This window comes from Salvia hispanica, chromosome 2 (genome assembly GCF_029641045.1).
Source record: "Salvia hispanica isolate PSC_SH4W2 chromosome 2, Shi_PSC_v1, whole genome shotgun sequence".
In the NCBI taxonomy this organism is placed as follows: Eukaryota; Viridiplantae; Streptophyta; class Magnoliopsida; order Lamiales; family Lamiaceae; genus Salvia; species Salvia hispanica.
Window position 1 is genome coordinate 48,500,095 of NC_142693.1, and position 16,237 is coordinate 48,516,331.

Below are 16,237 nucleotides of genomic sequence, written 5' to 3' on the forward strand. Positions count from 1 at the left end.
GGTATTGTAGTTTGGAATTTGTATAACCACAACTGTGAACGCACATCCCTGGGATTGTCTTATCTCTATCGATTGTCTCTGTGTTTTGCTTGCATTTAGTTGTTAATTGTTTTCAAATATTTTCTGTTTTCAAAAGTTTTCAAAATCTCTTGATCTTCCAGATAGTAATTGAGTTCTAGTAGAGGATAGACACTTTGTGTTTGTCTTTCCCGTATTCGATATCCGGTACTGACCTTTAGCTATACTATATATACTCTGTATACTTGCGGGTTTATTTAGTGCTAAAAAATAGTGCATCACAGATGCAAAAGAGATGAAATTGAAGTGAAATTCAGATGTCGTCGTTTACACCTGGAGGGTCAGAAGTTGGCGACAGGAGCAGAAAGGAGCAAAGATCAGATATTTTAGAGCATCTTATTCAAGGTCACAAGCGTAAAATCACCAAAAGGATGCCCTAGGGATCAGAACCTCACCTATATAAAGAGCTCAACCTTGAGAAGGAATGAATCGCTTTTTACACACACACTCTCTTAGCTCACTTTGGAGGCTCCTTGTTTCGTTCCTGTTTTTGACACTTCAAATACTCGTTTCACTTGCTGCGCACTTGGAGATGGGGTGATTTCTGGCCGCCGTCGTGGTTCTCATCATTTTGCTGTCGTGTAACACCGCCTTGTGAAGTTGAAGAAATAATATTTACCTTGCTTTGTTTAGTTTGCTTTTCGTTTCAAGTACTTTGTGGTTTTTAAGTTTCGTAACTCTAGTTTCTAACTTTGATCTGTTGGATTCGAACCTATTTCTAGTTATTATGGAAGTTTATGTTGGTTTTTGTTGGATCTCGCTGAGTTGATGTTTTTTTCATGCTTTTCGCTTTCGTTCTTGTTGATGGTTGGATGTTTGGAGCTGAGATCTCGCTGAGTTGTTGTTGGAGGTTTTGTTGGAGGTTTCGTTACATATGGAGGTGTTTGGATTTATTGAATCATGGTGGATTTGAGTTGGAGTTTCGTAGATCTGGTGTTTGTTGTTTACGTTTTGCATTATTATGGCTATTTACTTTCTGTTTCTGCATTCTTTAGGTCCAGTAGCGTAGATCTGTTAGTTTCGGTTTTAATTTCTCGTATTAAGTTTAGATCTGAAGTTTGCTCTGTTTTTATGGTGTTAAATGCTCTGTTCTTTCTGATATTCTCGTTTGATTTATGAAGAAGATGAAGTTTGTTGGTAGTTAGAATCAGATCTGCTTTTGTCAGTACTTTCTGCATGTACTTTTGCTTTTCTGCATGTTCTCCCAGACTACTTTTCTATTTGCTTTTCCAGACCCTGGTCGTTTAAGGAAATTTGTCCCTATTGTTTGCTTTGTTTTTATTTGTCCAAATTAGGAAATTTCGTCTAGTCCGTTAACTATAGTTGTCTTAAAACTCTCAAATATTTCGTTTCTCAAAGTCATGCATGTTCCATACGTTACCATTTCCTTGACCCAGTAGGTAGAGTAAAATAATTTTAAATCTCTCAGACCCAGTAGTTTTAGTACTCGACCTTATGTGGCATAGCCAACCCCCTTTCCCAAAACATCCCAAATGCAATTTCGTAACACGTCCATCCTCGTGGGATCGATCCTTTACTTCCCTGTGCTAGTTGTAGTATAGTGGGTTGAGGTTTTTGAAGAAATAGAGTGCATCCAACGACCCATGTCTGATAGTTTCATGATCTTCTAGCCTTTGTGAACTAGTTAAATCCTCTGGACCTGTTAAGATTGAGAAATATCACACATTGGACTGCACATCTATAGCTCTTCACTTACCTAGTAGTTGGTGGTACGGGCGTGCCCATATTCGATTGGATGAATTGTTTGCATATGACAAATGAGAGTACAATATCCCCCACCTTTCTTAAATTTATAGACTTTGTTGCAGTAGTTACAACATGCATTAAACTCCGATATCATTTCTTGAGATAGCAGATCAACACTACTAAACACTATTTGGGACCTTCTTGTAATGTTTAACAAATATAGACATAGTTGATGATACCTTAGACTTTTTATTACTTTGTGGTACGAGTGGAGGGGGATGCATGTACCCATCACAAGAAGAAGACAATATTGAAATTCAAGTATGAGAATGAGAGTAGAAAATAGAGAAAATTGAGATTGAGAAGAGAAATCTTTGTCAACACGGGAATGGGGTGGGTAGAAATAATGGGGATGTGGGTAATAATAGGAGAAAAACTGGGAGATACAAGATTAAAAATCAAATAATAAATTCAATTTCAAATTTCCGCTGGTTTTCTACTAGTAACCGGCGATTTTTGGCTGAACCGGTGGTTCAGTCCATGGTTTCCAATGTTTTAAAAACCGGACCGGTGACTGAACCAGCAAAGCTACTGGTTCACGGTTTAACTGGTCCAATCGGTTGAACAACAGGTCGAACCGGTATACTGAAATTAATAAATATTAATTTATATTATAGGCATATATATATAATGTGCATTATAATTAGGAATAAATGATAAGTCAGTCACGTGATTTTGTGGAAGTTGAATGATTTATTTATTTTATTGAATATTTTATCTTTAGATTTAATAATGTGGGGAGTCGTGAGATTCATTTTATTTGGCATTCTCTGCTCTGCTACTCACCTTTTTCTCTCTTAACCCTAATTCTTAAATCTAAACAATGCCGCTGCCTCCTCCATTTCTCTGTTCTTGAATGTCAGGCTCTAATTCTTAACACAATTCCGCGATATTCACTAGTTCTCCTCGATCTTCTTCCTTAAACCTATTTCTAAACAATTCCTCATTTTCAGAGACATCTCCAGCCATCATCAGCCCAGGAGATTAGATTAGGAAAATGTGTTCTAAACTTCAAGTTGGATTGTTGTGTGCAAGAGAGCAGTGAGGGCAAGGGTCTACGGAAGAGAAATAGCCATTTTCAAACAAAAAAATCTCCTGAAATGGTTCAACCGGCCGGCGGTTTCCGGCCCAACCGGCCGGCTTTTCCGGCTCAAAACGGCCCAACTAGACAACGGTTTTTAACACTGAATCGGACCGGACGCAGCACCGGTTCGCGGCAGAATCGGTCCAACCGACTGGTCTGGTCCGGTTTTTAAAACACTAATGGTTTCTCACCACTTTTCTGCAACATTACACCTGAAATCTATGTTGAACCGGCGGTTCTAGATTCTGAAAATGTTGTTCCTAAACCGACCCTTGGTAATACCCGTATTGTCCAGCGGTTTCGAACCACGCCAGTCTCAGTTCCGATTAAACCTCTTATTCGGTTCGGTTTGAGCATGTTAAATATGGTCCATAGTCTGATGGCAAGCATGTACCCTCTCCGGCCTAAGAAAGATGACCCATTCCATGGGCTGCACATGATTTTATTCAGTTTTATTTTGTGCGTTAAGTGGAGAAAATAAAGTAAAAGAAAGAATAAAGTAGAGATAGTATTTCTATCTTTAATAATGAATCCTCTTGAGTAGGACAAACTAAAAAGAGAAATGAATCACCTTTGGTGGGACAGAGAAAATAATATATGCAATTAAATCGATATAGGTTATATAATTATGCAATTTTTAAAAATTATTTGTCATTGTCACCACACCAATGTCAGCAATGTTATGTTTAAAAGACATAGGTGTGAGTTCTTCACTATGTAACTTCTTTTGTTATTTGTATAATAATAATTCTTTTTTAGGTAATCAAATACTCTCTTCGTCCCAAAAAAGATGTCACATTTGTGGGATGACACGAGATTTTAGGAGGTTTTATTTTATGTGTTAAATGAAAAGAGAAAATATAATTTTTATATTTATGTGAGAGAGAACTTTTTCAAAAAAGGAAAATGTGACATCTTTTGTGGGACAAACTAAAAAGGAAAGTGTGACATTTTTATGAGACGGAGGGAATATAATTTTAATATAGAGCATGAATTGGATTCTCATGAGTTATGACGGACAGAGTAGTTATTAATTCCGAACGTATCAAAACAATACACGCATCTAGTTCGTTAATTGGTAAGGTAGTACTACCAGATTAATTAGACATTGACAAAATGGAGACTATTTTATTGACTTTGTTGTGCAAATTTTTCCACGTAAACGTACTTTTCAATCGACAACAGAATCGGTTAGCTTTCAGTACCCTACTCATTTATATCATTGATGTAGTCAAATGGGCATAGTATTGTGTCAAAGATAGGGATATATATATTTGTAGTGCTGATATTTGTTGGGATATATATATAATTAATACAAAATGTTACACTTTTATTTTATATTAATAAAAAATTTGAATATTACATTAAACATATAAAAAGTTGTGAACGTGTCAATTTAGTACATTCCGTTATATGTGTTTACACTGCATTAATTCTTTGTCTATGTGAAGTACAAAATATTTTATCATTATTTCATGTTGGTAAAAAATATTTTATGATTGTTTCATATCGATACAAATCATTGTTTAATAGTTTGTACTTCACATAAACAAAGAGTTAACGTCATTTAAACATATATAACGAATGTACTAAATTGAAACGCTAATAAAAATTTTGTATGATTTACATAAACTTCCAACTTTTTGTACAATAATTGCAAGTCGGGACTGAAAGCCGTACTGCTATATAATTACTCCCTCCATCCCAATAAATATGAAATTATGGTTAGGGTATATACAGTGTATGTGGTATATACCGAATTACCGTATGCCGTCATATATGAAAATTCATACCATTACTTTACTGAAATATTTTAGTAAGGAATCATAACGTATCAAAAATTACAGTATACCTACCGAAAAATTGATATTTTCAGTAGTTTCATGATACGGTAAGACCAAATATTACTCCTTCCGTCCCACTTTAGGAGTCCCAGTTGAGTTCGGCACAAGTTTTAAGAAATGTAAAGGAAAATTGGTGAAAAGAGATTGTGTAATGTGGGTCCTACTTTTGTATATTAGTTTTATAATAAAATGTGAGTGGAAAAAAGTTAGTGGAATATGGAGCCTAATATCATTTATGGAATATTCCAACCGGGACTCCTAAAGTGAGACGGAGGGAGTACAATATTTTGGTTTTTTTCCTCACCCCGTTACATGTGTCATTTTCTATTTACTGTATTTAGTGAGTCTTAATATCTCATATTCTATTAGTTCATTTTATTTTAAATTTTGACAGATTATATTTTTTTTTGGAAAAATTTTCCATAGAATATATATTTCGTATCATTTTTATCCTTATATTCCTTCATAATATTTTAAATTGAAATCAAGTTAAAGTGGGACACATATTCTATGACTAATAAAGTATATTGTTTTACTGAATAATTAAGGTTATAAATCTTATATTGATTTTGCATAAACCCAATAATAATGTATATTTTTTTATCTAAACAATATTTAAATGATAATAATATATATGGGCTTATTTGCGAAGTTGGATTCACATTCATTGGAGTGGATTGCTAATTGTTTATGGTTGTCTTTTGGCCGAATTTTCGCAGAGCTAAAGACACCACATAAATTTCGGCTTGTACTTTAATTGTTGAGATGTCTATATCAGTGACGACTACAATTGCTCTTAACCTTTGTGATTATTGGAAGAGAATCTTATATTAAAAAACCCATGCTCGACCAAATTACGCAATTGATGACATAATAATAATCATATTTTGCCATTTTGATTAATTCATAATAAGAGTCACATTCACCATAAATATAAACAGGCACCACATTTCACCAACTTATTTCACTCACATTTTATTATAAAACTAATACTCCCTCCATTCCATAGTAATAGAGACATTTCATTTTGCGCACTCATTTTGAAAAAATAATTATAAATAGTTAAAGTAGAAAAAAAGTAAAGTAAGAGAGAGAATATTATAGATAAGACTCTTCTTTATATCATTCTCTCTCTTATTTTACTTTTTCTCCACTTTAACTATTTATAATTATTTTTTCAAAACGAGTGTACAAAATGAAATGTCTCTATTACTATGGAACGGATGGAGTATATATGAGTGAGACTCATAGTCAATTAAATTATTTCATCCACTTTTCTTTATACTCCCTCCGTCCCGTTTAAGATGACACGTTTTCCTTTTTAGTTTGTCCCAACTAAGATGACACATTTCCTTTTTTGGTAACTTTCTCTCTCCAATTAATACACTCAACCACTTTTTCTCACTCCTATTAAAATATCCATCTATCTTCATCTCTCTACTTTAATACCTACACCCACCTTCTCTGTCACGACCGCACTTTGCTAAGGATAGCGAAAGCGGGTAAACCGCGACTAATGAGAGGGATTAAAGAAACGGGGAAGAAAAGGGAAAGAACTTATGAACATGCCCAAAGGCCAAGTCAATCATATCATAGAATAGAAGCCAAATGTACCATTACATGGTCTTAGAACTAGAATAAACATTACATCAATAAATCAGAGTTCGAAGGTGAGATTCTAAGATGTCTCACTTCACAAAAGAGCAGCGGAATAAGTCCATACTAGACGACTTCGTGTATGAAGACACTCCGATCATTTCTCCATCCTCTTGACGTTCAACCTGCACATTTATAAATACATGCAGGGCTGAGTACAGGAGTACTCAGTGGACACATGCCGAAAACAAAACATATAGTATATAGTTGTCATCCATCCACAGTATCGCACGGGGTTTTTTCTTAAAAAGGCCCGAGCATACTAAATTCTTTTGTGATCTTAAAAGTCCGACTGCAGTCTAAGTTCTTTTGGATCCTCGCCTTATCTGAGAATCGTGTACCGTGAAGGTGGCCACCTTCAGCGGACACATCGCCGGCCAACAGCTGATGGCTCACGGCTCGCGTGCACGTTATTCCGAACAGGATTTGCGGTCCTATTGGGAACCGAATTCGTTAAACTCGGGCTGGCATCGCCAAAACCCGCGGGCTATTACCCCAACAGATAGGCCTCAAAACAAACATTTTATGGCATGACAACAACTTTAAAACAATCACTGCTTCATTTTGAGAAAAGATGATTTTTCATAATTTCACAAATATTTGCTTTATATCCACACTATAGTGCTGGATATTAAAAGAAAGCTTACCGGATATGCTTATGTCTCAACTCAATTACTCGCTTTGGCCTCACTCGCCCTCGAGCAATTTATCCCTTGAAAACAAATAGCGTAGCACGCTAATTAATACTTGAATTATTTCTCTTTAGAAAGAATGCATGCATCCTATTGGATAGCACCTATATCTCAGTCTCGTCTTATAGGATTTTTCTTAATCCTACCTCGGCTTTACTACTCTGCAGAGTTTATTTATCCTCTTTATTATCTTTGGAGAAATTCTATTCTCTCTAACTTAAATATTCGGGCACTTATTTAATAGAATAAGAATTCTTGGAAAGTCTCCTCTTAAATCCTTTCTTCGGATTTTTCTTAAGGCCGCCCATGGCGTCGCGGGGCGACGCCGGTCGGCTTTCGCGTCTCCCACTTTACTACTTTATTTTCCCGGAATCTAAATAAATTATTCGGAATTAATTAATTGAGCTCCATCTCAATATTTTCCATCTTTGGAAACTTAGCAACTTTTCGGGAATTAATTAATTGAGCTCCAACTCAAGTCCTTAAATTAATTTCATCCAACTTCCCATAATTATGTCTTGGCCCAACAATAATCTCCACTTATTTCTTTCATTCATAAAAATCAACCCACCTTCTATTTTAATTCAAATCTACTCAAGTAGCCCACTTAGCCAATTAAATGGCCCATACAAAAATTAAAAGAGGCAGCCCAAATCCTTTATCCTTCACCTCAATCCATCGGCACTTCTCCCTCCTAATTCACCTTCATTCTCACAAATTCTCAATTTTCCGAATAGTAAAGCAGCGGCGCTTACATCCTTCTTCTTCGCCACCTCTCCGGCGAATCGCCATCTTCGGCGTTGCCGGAGCTCTCTCTTACTTCCCCTGCAACCTTTTCTCTTTTCATCTCTTAATCCCAAAACAAAATCCCTAAATTAGAATCACATCGAAGAACCCGGCGGCGTCTCCTTCTCGTGCTCGCCGCTGTTCCGGTCGGCGCCTCCTCTGCGTCGCCGGCAGCGCATTGCACGCACCGCCGCTGCTCCATCGTCCTCTCTCTCCGTCCCTTCTCTTCCTCGGCGGAATCGCGCCTCACCTGCGTCGCCGGGTGAACTCGCCTCAGCGTTCTCCGACGAGCGCTCTCCATCCAGCACCGGCGTCCTCGGCAAACCCAGCAGTAGAGAGGAGGCATTGCCTCCTTCTCTCTCTCTCAGCTGCGGCCTGCAGCTGCTCCGCGGAAATTTTCGGACTTCACCGACGCTCGCTCATCGCCCGGCAGCCCCTCCGCCTAAGCTAAGCTTCCTCACCTTCCCCTTCTACTCAAATTCTAACAATAAAAACGAAAGCTTTGGGGCTCTCTAGTGCTTATTGATTTGAAACTTGGCTGTACTTAATCACTGGAAGGAGCTTGCTATTGTTTTTGCTACACTTAGTCTTGTTTCTATGATTGTCATACTTGTGGTTTACTGATTTAGGAGTATCCCATACTTGACTAAGCATTGGTACCATCTGTTGATGTTCGGTTCTTTATGCTTGCTACTGTTATGACTATTCTTTTGAGCTTCTATGAATCTAAGTTATTGGCTATCTATTGCGTTTGATCTACATGATGCGATGGAGATGGTTGTTGAGGTTGTTTACCTCACTTGCTGAACTTGTATCGGTGGTGGTGATTTTCGCCCTCGCTGCTTGCCACTCCTTCCTCTCCTCTTTGCTGCCCCGCGCTTGGTGTCGTGTGTGGTTGGCGGTGTCGAGTAGTGGGGTGGCGGAGGTGAAGGGAGATGGCTCCTATATAGTGCTAAGCTATTGGAATCTATGTTTGAGACTTGGAAGCAAAGGCTCCTATTTTGGGGTTGCTAGCTCTTTCTCTTTCGAGCTTGATGATTGTGAGATTCTTGCCGTTTTGGTGATTGTGGCTGATTTTCTTGGCTGATTTCTCGGCCTTGATCGACGGGGAGATGAGAGTTTGACTCATCTTCTACTTTGGGCTTGTGTAGGAGCTCTTTCTCTTATGCCTTCTTTGTCTTGAATCTCTTTTGATGTTAGATGAAGTGGTGACAAAAATTGGTTTACCTCATGCTCTATCTTGTAGCTCTTCTAGCTGCACTATTCACCTACTTGCTCCATCTCTTATTTAGCTTGTGCTTCCCTCCCTCTTTACTTGTGTGTAACTTTCTAACCCCCAATTTGGTGTAAACTTTGTAGGTACATGGAGGCATTCTTGAAGCTTGTGGAGGGGAGCAAAATCGAGAATAAGAATGAGAGGGAAAGAAAGAAGATGCTCCTCTTGAGCTCATTTGGTTCTATCCCCAATTTAGTTTGCTTCCAAACTTGAGAATTAAAGAAGTAGGATAGATAGTGTAGAATAGGTGCATGTTGATTTTATTACACTTGCAGGCATTTACTATTTCCATCATCCATGTATTTCTATTTCTTCACGGTGTATCCACAATTCTCTAATAAAAGTATTTTCTCCACTTTTATTCTTGAAACTTAAATTTTCCTTGCATTTTATTTCCTCCAACGAAGATACTTAAATTACTCCAAAGTCGAATACAACGAGAAATGTACGATTACACATCTTCTAAACGAAATTAATTAAGCTAATAAATCCGATTTATCTCGAAAGAAGGGAACGAAATTCCGGGGCGTCACATTCTCTCCCTCTAATTAAACACTTTAACCAATAACTCCTAAAATCCCGTGCCGGCTAAGCAATGTGTCATCTTAGCCGGGACGGAGGGAGTAGTATTTCTTAAAACTCGTGACTACATCAAATGTGACTCCTATTGTGGGATAGAGGTAGTACTCCCCTGTCCCAATTAAGATGACATATTTTCCTTTTTAGTTTGTTCCAACCAAGTTGACACATTTCTATTTTTATTTCTTTCTCTCTCCAATTAATACACTCAACTACTTTTTTTCTCTTTCCAATTAAATATGAACTCTCTTTTTCTCTCCATTTACACAGTCATTCTCTCTCTCCTATTAACCACATTAATCAACAACTCCTAAAATTCCATGCCGACTAAAAAATGTGTCATCTTAGCCGGGACAGAGGGAGTATAATTTAATAGTGGGACTGGTCTATCTTCGAACTCACCGAACATATATTTAGATGGGATCGGGCGGTGCCTCCCATCCTCGTCTCCATACTCAGTCCTAACCCTCCTTTTAGGTTGCATGCTAAACTTTATTTCTCTTGTATGCCACAACTCTATTTGTTGTGTTCCTCTCATTATTATCACATAACTTCAATCTCTCGACCTTTAGCACAATGTTTCGCCTGGCTTTGCGCTCCTTTTTATTATCACCTCGCCTGAGATGTACTCCCTCCGTCCCAAGGTGACCTCTTCCTTGAACGGCACATGATTTTATGCAGTTTTATTTTGTGTGTTAAGTGAAGAGAGTAAAGTAAAAGAGAGAGGATAAAGTAGAGATAAAAGGTGTTTCTATTTTTAGTAATGTACTATCTTAGTTGAGACAATCCAAAAAGGAAAGTAGGTCATCTTCAATAGGACGAGGGAGTGGTCATTTGGACTTTGAAATGTGTAGATTAGACTCTTTTTAAGCCCTATAATATTGCTTTGAGTTGCACTGTTCACATATTAATATTAATATTATTATTATTATTATTATAATAATAATAATAATAATAATAATAATAATAATAATAGCACTTGTTCATCGTTATTTTTTATTCAGTGATTAGTTTTTTCTGATAAAATAGTTAGAGTCAAAAAATATTCTTTGTGCATCCCATGGTTGATATAATAGTGTTCGTAAAAGTATTACTAATCTAAATTTCAAACTATGATAAAGTTATAATAGTTACTCCTTTGTTTCATAAAAAATATCACACTTGTGGACCGACACAAGATTTTAGAAGGTTTTATTTTGTATGTTAGGTGGAAAGAAAAAATATACTAATATTTATATTATAGTGAGAGAGAATTTTTTCTAAAAATAAAAATTTGACATTTTTATTGAGAAACTAAAAATGAAAATGAAACATCTTTTATAAGATGGAGACAATATTAAATATTTTATATTCAACACTAACAAGTTTTTACATAAAGATTTTGTGACCTAGAGATTAAGAAAACCTAAAACATAATTCAGACTATAAAATGATTATATGTCAGAAACAATAATTTCCTACTCCATCAATTAATAAGTTCAAACCAGCCATGAGTATGTGAAACTATAAAATCTTACCATATCTAATTGTCAAATTGTTTTTCAGTGAGTGCGGTGACTTAAAATACACATGGATAAGATATTTTGTTGATGTCCGAGTCCCAGTTCCTTTTTCATTTCTTATTTATTTAATCTAGAGGCCGTTTTTTGAGTCAAATCAAACTAGAGACAGAATATACTGTTACTTAGTTAATGATTTACCTAAACTAATTAATAATCCTTCTTCAATTCTTATTGAAGTGACCCATTTTTTTTTTTGAATGTAAACAAGAAAAGGTAAATGAAAGAGGTATATTATCTTTTATCTTTTTAAAAAGTGAAATATACTCTTCTAAAAAGTAATACTCCTTCCGTTCCAAGGAAGATGACCCCTTTCTTGGACGGCACCGGATTTTATGCAACTTTATTTTGTGTGTTAAGTGGAGAGAATAAAGTAAGAGAGGGGGAATAAAGTAGAGATAAAGGATTTTCATTTTAAGCAACGGATCATCTTGATTGGGACAAACTAAAAAGGAAAGTGAGTCAACTTCAATAGGACGGAGGGAGTACATTCTTAACGAAAAATGTATAAGAAAAGATATATCATTAAAAAAAAATACTCCCTCCGTTCCACAATAATAGAATCATTTTGTCATTTTGGTACGTTCCATAGTAATATAGACATTTCCTTTTTTAGTAAATTGTCAACACATTTTTCCACACATACTTACTCTCTTCATCTCTCTACCTTTTTCATTTTTCACTTTATTCTCCCTTTACTTAACTCACCTAACACAAATTTTCTTAATTTTTGTGTCGAAAAGAAACGCGTCCATTACTATGGAAGGAGGGAGTAGTACAAAATGAATTAAAAAACATAAAGTGTAATACCTTCTCAAATATCTTCTCCATTGGAGAATGATTTTTCACGAAAAGAAGGCAAATATGGAGATTTTACCTCTCCATTGATGGAGAGGCAATAGAGAGGTAAAAATACCTCTTCAAAATGAGAAAATGTATGATACTTTCTTAAATACCTCTCCCTTAAAGAATGAGTTTTTGTGGAAAAAAGGTAAATGTGGTAGTTATATGACTTTACCTCTCCATTTACCTCTCCCTTGGAAATGCTCTAAATAATACATTTTTAAATATAGAAACATTACTCTCTCTAATTTTTCTGACTCTCTTACTTTATTATCTTCACTTCACTTACAAAACAACACTACATAAAATCCCGTATTGAATAAGAAATGTTCCATTCAAAATGGTATTGTCTTGAAATGAGGTGCTGTTGGCTCGACATTATTTGTTATGTCACCCTTGAATGCTTAGTTTTGTGTCGGGTTGTAAATAGTCCACAAGAGTTCGAATAGAAAAGGTTGGAATTGTTGTCTAATTAATTTTATAGGCCCATTTGTTATTTTATTATTATCATAATTGGATACATCATACATATACAAAAAGAGATGAGAAACCATGCATGGAACTGAACAGGACAGGTGTTAGAATTGGACAGTTTCGTTCATGTAGAGATTCTTTAATTACAAAAAGAGATGATAAATCATGCATAGCACTGAACAAAGTCTACTCCTTCACTGATTTCTTTGACGATCCTTATTAATACCAAGATACAATCTAGGATGGTGTTCGGTTTGCAAGATAAAATAATATCAAAATACAATCTAGGATTGAGTTGTAAGATTATTTTAGTCATAGGGGGTTAGCTGTGACTAATTATCCCATTATTATCCATCTAGGACTGAGTTGTGAGGTTGAATCTCATGAACCAAACACACTATAAATTTAATCTCGGATACAATCTTGCAAACCGAACACCCTTATCTCTTGTTTAAGTACTGTATAAACATAACAGAGATCAAGTCATTTAAGAAATAAAATGAAATTTGTCTTCATTCGGATTTCGGAGAGTTCATCCACTAATTCCCAAACCAAGGTTGAACGTTAAAAAAAGATGCACAACAATATAAGCCTATTAGTTCGAAATTTTAGAACAGATTAACAAACGCTTACTAAGGAAGAAAAGACTAATATGTCTGAGAATTTGGTGAAGGGAAGACGGTTTTCAGTACTTGTTTATGAGGTCTAACAAAGCATTGTATGTCCCGACGATCCCACAGACGAGGCCTATCACAGCAATGCAGCTGCTCAGAACGATCTGTGTAGAAGAGTAGTATCAAGAAACAACACAGCAAAAGAGACTAAAAATAATTTTAGAATTTTGGATATGTATATACCTGCATTTTGGTGCCCCTCTTTCCAATAATTTTCAAGAAGCATATAGATGGCATAACCATAGCCTGGATCAAAAGCCAAATATTTATAAATAAAAAATAAAAAATAAGTCATGTAACCGATCAAAATGAACTTGAACTCCTTACAATGAGAAGACCAAAGAGGGAGCCTCTGAGAGACAAAACGATGCCTGCAGAGACAAGCAGGAAAAAACTTCACAATCTGAGTTTTTTCATTTAGGGAGACCACGTTGTGTGAGGAATAACTAAAGCACCAACCAAAGAAGGGGACGAGGAATCGACTATGATAGAAGACACGACAAGTGATGTTCGTATAAGGAGGAAACACACGTAACTGTTGGCTATTCTTACTGGCAGTAGCTCCTCAATGGCTCTAGCCAGTGGGTTCAATGTCAATGCAATTTTATTTCTAGCTAAGGAAAATCTTAAAAAATTATCAAGAAAATTTCATATTATGTTATGCTATAATTTGCAATTTGAAAAAGTATGTCTGTAGTAAAGGATATTTGGAGAAGGATTGATAACCTGTCGAAAGGAGCATGGAAATGTTAAAAAGTTGTATTTCAGTAATTACATCAAAACACGAATGAATGGTAAGTTGAGAAGCATGTTACCATTGTCCACAAAGCTATATTGGAGCTGATTTTGTGCTGTGGTAGATTCAGAGTGATCTGCATTTATGTGCTTTGCCCGAACATGAGGAATCCCATCACTGCAGTGCTACCATAAACGACAGCACATAGAACGAAACTGAAATGAAGTAATCAGATTGGTTAGGAAAAAAAGAAGACCAGTATCTGATTCTACTTTTACTAAACTAAGTTTGAGTACATTATTATAATTGCTTTCTTGAATTTGGATTTATCAGCCATTGACTGATAAATACTGGGGAAAACCGTGTGGCCCGAGTAGCAGAAGCCGTAAACACCAATTGAGAACGGTATGCCACTCAATTTCAGCAGTTTGCTACTGTGGTGAAACCCAACTCCCTCTACTGTGCCAACAAATAGTAAGCACAGAACGACAACTAACGTTGCAATGACTCCAGTGGCTGCAATAACCAAAACAAAACATTACTCAAACTATGGTCCACACAAAGAATAAGTAGTTTGCAATACCTGAAAGGTAAGAAAGAACCCGGAGATCTCTAAGTAGGAGAGTAGGAATGACAACTAGCACAGCTACGACAGCAAATAGATGCTTTGTGTCAATCTTGAAGCCATGTATATTCAAAGACACTCCTGAGAATATTGTCGAGAGATTATCCCCTTCCAAAGTTAAGTAGTCCGTACACGACATCTGCATGCGTGGTTTGTGTTAGAAATGGAGTTAAAAGATGGTGCATTTTATCAGATAAAATGTTGCCCTTACATATAGCTCCGAGTACAATATGATCTGCAAGAATTAAAAAAAAAAAAAAACCAAGACAGTGAGTTTTATTTCAACTTCAGATGAAATGTTAAAATATAGAATAAGAGATATGAAGAGGCGACCCCATTTCCCAAACGCGGCATTTCCCATATCAGGAAAGGTGAGTATGCCATCAGCACTCTCGAAGCAATACTTCATGATAATGGCGGTGTAGCAACAGATGAACGCGAAGAGGACTAGCACCAACAGGCTGGCCCAACTGCCTACTTTGACAGTGTAAGGCATGGAGAGCAGTCCAACACCGCCATCACATTTATACCTAATAACAGATGGAACAGTATTGTATAATACTTAGTAGACAAGACGAAAGGAGTATTTTTGTTTTACAGAATCATCAACAAAAGTAGCATCAGCAGCATATAAAAGCAATATCAACTCAATAATTGGATAGATCAATGAGAAAACAAAATAGTTATTTTTATAGCAATATGAAATACTAAGAGAAACAAAATGAAAATTGATAATATTCTGCAGATATATAAGGTTCAAATAAAATTTAGTTGGGCTTCACTGGACTCACCATTGAATACGGTCTGCACAAGAGTGCATCGAGGGACTTCATCTGTGGCCTGCTTGTGGAATTAAGGAGGATTATATTATAAATTGAGAACATTATAGTAGTATATGATAAGGATGGAAGGAAAATGAGAAATGTAAACCTGGGGAGAATGAGAATCTGCCGACTGCCGGTTGTCTCTATGCTTCAACGCCATCACAAATGAGAAGAAGGCGATCCTGACGACGAGAGGAAATATGTCATTTAAACGGAAACTATTAAGACTAATTTTAGCAATGTTTATATCCTAATCCCTACACTATTCCAAATTTCATTTTTCAATTCTACTATTGGAATTTTTCAGTTAAAATTTTTCAATCCACCTCTTAAATGCGCATTCAATTTTTATAAACCTATTTTTGTAAGATATGCGTTCTTTTAAAAACAATTAATTGGATAAAAAATAAATTCAAAAAAAATAGTGATAAAATAACAAAAATTGTATACACAAATTTGGATATTTTAGATATTTTGCATTTATAATTATTAATTAAAGTAATGTAATACGTACTTACCCTTATATTGATCATTTAGGAAAAATAAAGTTTTCAATCAACATACTTACATTTAAGGAATGATTTACTACATCACACTAGTAATTAATTGTGTAGATTGACAGTTACATAATTATTCCTCCAATAACAAGAATGGGTATATTTCTGGTATATTTCTTTAGCATTTTATCAAAATTTAAACTCGTGCCTTAAAATTTGCAAAATACTAAAACGATTTGAATT

The 16,237-nt window shown here is 35.8% G+C and overlaps 1 pseudogene across 1 annotated transcript; it reads right to left on the minus strand.

The window, feature by feature from the left end:
* Positions 1–13,144: 13,144 nt before the first annotated feature.
* Positions 13,145–15,657, minus strand: LOC125196773 (amino acid transporter AVT1A-like; annotated as a pseudogene). The gene is made up of 11 exons (XR_016135584.1): positions 15,604–15,657; positions 15,465–15,513; positions 14,960–15,203; positions 14,885–14,890; positions 14,632–14,812; positions 14,345–14,564; positions 14,121–14,263; positions 13,772–13,926; positions 13,640–13,683; positions 13,496–13,558; positions 13,145–13,416 (listed from the first exon to the last, which is right to left on the minus strand). The product of XR_016135584.1 is annotated as an amino acid transporter AVT1A-like (transcript).
* Between the last annotated feature and the right edge of the window lie 580 nt (positions 15,658–16,237).